Below are 4,881 nucleotides of genomic sequence, written 5' to 3'. Positions count from 1 at the left end.
TCTCCATCCATCCATCCATCCATCCATCCATCCATCCATCCATCCATCCATCCATCCATCCATCTATCCATCTATCCATCTATCCATCTATCCATCTATCCATCTATCCATCTATCCATCTATCCATCTATCCATCTATCCATCTATCCATCTATCCATCTATCTACCTGTCTATCCATCTATCCATCTATCTTTCTGGGTCATATCTACGTCACGATCCCTGGCTGTTAAAAGGTTCCCGCTGTCCAAAGCAAGCAGTTCCCATCATCTTAAATGTCTTTCTTATTTCCTGGAACATTTAAACGAATTCAGTCAGCTGCACACACATAACACTATCTCACTCACACACACACACACACACACACCCATGCACACACGTACACACGCACACATACATAACACTCTTTGACTCACACACACACACACACTATCCCTCTCTCACCCACACACACACACTATCCCTCTCTCACCCACACACACACACTCGCTCTCTCCCTCTTCCTCACAGACACACACACACACACTCTCGCTCTCTCCCTCTTTCTCACAAAGAGACACACACACACACATGCATAACACTCTTTGACTCTCACCCACACACACACACTCGCTCTCTCCCTCTTCCTCACAGACACACACACACTCACTTGCTCACTCATTCTCACACACACACACAATCTAGCTGTCTCCCTATACACACACACACACACACACAAACTCACACACACTCTCTTTCTCACACACACACATTACCCAGCTCTTCACTCACTCTGGTGCATATCAATGGCCATCATGTGCTCGAAACACCTGCAAAAACATCCTGTCGCTATACGGACCATGACTCACAATTTCCTGAATTATATTAAAAGTTGAGAGAGAGAGAGAGAGAGAGAGAGAGAGAGAGAGAGAGAGAGAGAGAGAGAGAGAGAGAGAGAGAGAGAGAGAGAGAGAGAGAGAGAGAGAGAGAGAGAGATGAGAGAGAGAGAGAGAGAGAGAGAGAGAGAGAGAGAGAGAGAGAGAGAGAGAGAGAGAGAGAGAGAGAGAGAGAGAGAGAGAGAGAGAGAGAGAGGAGAGAGAGAGAGAGAGAGAGAGAGAGAGAGAGAGACACGTCTTATATGTCATATACTTGTAATGGCAGATGTTATCTAGCCATTCAATGATCCCCTGTACTTTCTAAAGATACAGTGCGTAACTTTTTCTGTATAGAGGAATGTCAGTTACATTCAAGCCGTCGCCAAATGAGTTGACGCAACGTTTGATTAAGCCTTATCAGCTCCCTACGAAACTCTCTCTGTATCTCTCAGTATGGCAGCGTTTACAAGTGTGTGTGTGTGTGTGTGTGTGTGTGTGTGTGTGTGTGTGTGTGTGTGTGAAGAAAGCTTAAAGAGACGAGGCTTTAGGTCTATGACTTAAATGCTTAAATGCATCATCTGAGATGTAGAAATATACATATGATTATATAGATGGATGGATGGATGGATGGATGGATAGATAGATGGATATAGTAGATAGATGGATGGATGGATAGATAGATAGATAGATACACAGCGTATTGTCTTTAAGCAGGCTCAAGTGTAGCTTACCGGCCAATGGACATTATGACGGATCAGCAGTGTACATTGAGGATGATAGCCATTATATAAGTGTACTGAAATTGCAATTGTGTGTGTTCATATGTATGGATAGATAGTTTAATAAAAAACTCCCTTTTCCACTTCCAAAGACCCTTAGCCCCCAGACTGTGTGTGTGTGTGTGTGTGTGTTCCTTTTGTACAACAATATGTATTATTTTCTTCTTGATGGTGACAGTTTAGGATTGACCTCTATTTAAACGGGTTAGTCATTCAAATTCAAATTTCTTTTCCAAGACGGATCCGTCCAACAAGGACAGCAGTAAAAGCTGGGGTGGAGGATTTGGGGAGAAAATAGCAGTTGGGATAGAGATTTGAATCCAAATACCTCAACCGCTCCACTTGTTCTCTTTGGTCCCTCCCCCTATGGTCCCTCCCTGACACGCTCTACACCAACAAAGTCGTGCCAAAGTGAATGGACAGTCCCAACAGCCAATAAGAACAGAGAATCGGAGCCTCGCTCTGATTGGTCAAAGTGTACAGCTCATGTTAACTATAACCAGTCAGAAATCATATATACCCCAGCTTAAACAGTGACAGATGTGCTATAACACCCACATCAAGAAAAATACCAGTTCAAATGCAACATAAGTGCAACAGGGGAAAGTACAGTACATTGAAATTACTGATTGAAAACATTGGCTTGATTTTGAGTATTATTGACACTACACTGAGGCTCAGGTGGTAGAGCGGGTCGGCCGATGATCTAAGGGTTGGAGGTTCGATTCCCCGCTCTGCCACCTGTGTCATAGTTGTCGTGTCCTTGGGCAAGACACTTCACCCACCTTGCCTCATGTGAATGTCGATAGTTAGCCTGCTATCGGTGTATGAATGTGTGTGTGAATGGGAACAGGTCTCCCTTGCAAAAGAGTCTCCGCTCTCAATGGGATTTACCTGTATAAATAAAGGTTAAAAAGAAATGTACACTACACTTAATGTTTGTAGTATGAATTTGCAGTTGTAAGATGGTGCAGACAACTCAAATGCCTTCTAACCATAACACATGTCACACATTTTCACCAGTAGAAAATTTAGGGAAAAAATTACCTTGGTGTCTGGCTCCACCTAGTGTTCATAATGCTGCATTGCCATCCTGTCTGCTGGCACACTGGCTTTAAAATGAGTGAATTTGGCAGAGACTAACATTGGACAACACACACACACACACACACACACACGTATTTGTCTCTTAACTACAAGGTATGTGGGCAGGAGGTTAAATTTAGTGTTATTTATGAAAAAAAGGTTTATAAAAAACAGCTTGTATGTGCTACTAATAGGCTTTACTAATACTGTTGAATATGGCTAAGCACAGACACTTTATAATAGAGAAAAAGGCAGAAGAATTATCGGAAATCGAGCCGAAAGGAACTAAAGCAGTTGCACTATAAGTAAGCATTCAAACTAAAATGTAGCCGCCTGTTAATGTTTTATTAGGACACACACACACACACACACACACACACACACACACACACACACACACACACACACACGACTCAGTGGCCACTAGTTCACTCTGTATTTGTGTTTAGCTGCAAACAGTCTCATTTTTCCCTCTGATGATCATAAATTACATGTAACAGCAAACAGGACCATCAGTGCAAAGAATACTATTTTTATATAGTTTTTAACCTTTATTTATACAGGTAAATCCCATTGAGACCGGAGACTCTTTTACAAGGGAGACCTGTTTTCCTTTCCCACGTTACCATTCACACACACACATTCATACACCGATAGCAGCAGGCTAACTATCGACATTCACACGAGGCAAGGTGGGTGAAGTGTCTTGTCCAAGGACACAACAACCATGACACAGGTGGCAGGGCGGGGATCGAACCTCCAACCCTTTGATCATCAGCCGACCCGCTCTACCACCTGAGCCACAATCGCCCCTAATGCCTTTGTCATGGGTATACGCTCAACCAGGAACAACAGCTGGCGTAGTAAAAACACTACCGCCTTTGTAAATAAAGTAATAATAATAGTAAATGCTTAATTAATGTTTATCAAGCATTAACTAACGGTTAATTAATGTTACTGTGTCCTTATTGCAAAGTGTTACCGATTGTAGTATGATGTTTGCATGGTTCTGTGCCCATACTAACCCACTGTAGCTGTATGTTTGTGTAGTAACTACATGAGGTCATGACCCATGAGCACACTGTCCTCTTGTACCGGCTGCTGCTCTGATACAACCACCCTGCGTTCCAAATCGCATACTCTTTCTTTGTTCCATTCTACATACTACATCTGACCATAAAAATAATCTAGTTCGGATGCAGTATGCTAAACTTGGGAAATACTTTTACTTTTTTATTTCATCATAACATTGCGCCTTGATCTTGCCTCTTGCTTTTAAATCCGTCTCATCCCCGTTTGTTTTCATATGGAGGCTTCGTCGATGTGACGTCACTTCACGTGCGCACTGGATTGTGGGTCAGAATCGCCCAAATAGGATGCACTTTTCAACACTAACAACCTTGGCCGGATGAAGTAGGACATCCGGGTACTTCTAACAATCCTGAATCTGGCCACAAGAATCGGGAAATCCCAAAAAATGTTTTTACCAAACTAAATAGTAGATACTATGTATTGGAACGCAGGGCACAAATCTTGGCCGGATGCAGTAGACATCAGGGTATTTCTAACCATACTTAATCTGGCCACAAGAATCGGGACACCCTAAATCTTTTTCTTCTACCATATTAAATAGTAGATAGTATAGGGATTGGAACACAGGGCATGTTAAAAAAAAATATATATTATTTTTCAAATCAAATCAGTTGTATTTGTAAAGCCCAATATCACAAATAGACATTTGCCTCAGTGGACTTTACATTCCATACAGTAGGACACCCTGCCCTTAGAACCTTAGCTCGACTGAGAAAAAACTCCCAGTAAAAAACCCTTTATCGGGATTTTTTTTTTTTAAATTGAGTAATCTCAGGGAGAGTTGACAGAGTAAGGGATCCCTCTCCCAGGACGGACATACTGCAATAGATGTCATAAGTAGAGAAAAATCACGAAGGAATTTGATCATTGACCAGATGTTTACATGGTAACACTAAAGTAAAGTGTGAATAGAAGTAGAGCAAATCACAAAGGAGTCAATCATTTTCCCCAAGCACCACCATTCAGAATAACTCAAATCGAGCATGAACTAAAAAGATACACTTTATTTGAAACCTGCAGGAGGGGCGAAATTTTTTGTACAAAAATACACAAACTGTTACTGCGACACAGA

This window comes from Ammodytes marinus (genome assembly GCF_949987685.1).
Source record: "Ammodytes marinus genome assembly, chromosome: 1".
Lineage (NCBI taxonomy): Eukaryota > Metazoa > Chordata > Actinopteri > Uranoscopiformes > Ammodytidae > Ammodytes > Ammodytes marinus.
This window is presented reverse-complemented; position numbering follows the sequence as displayed.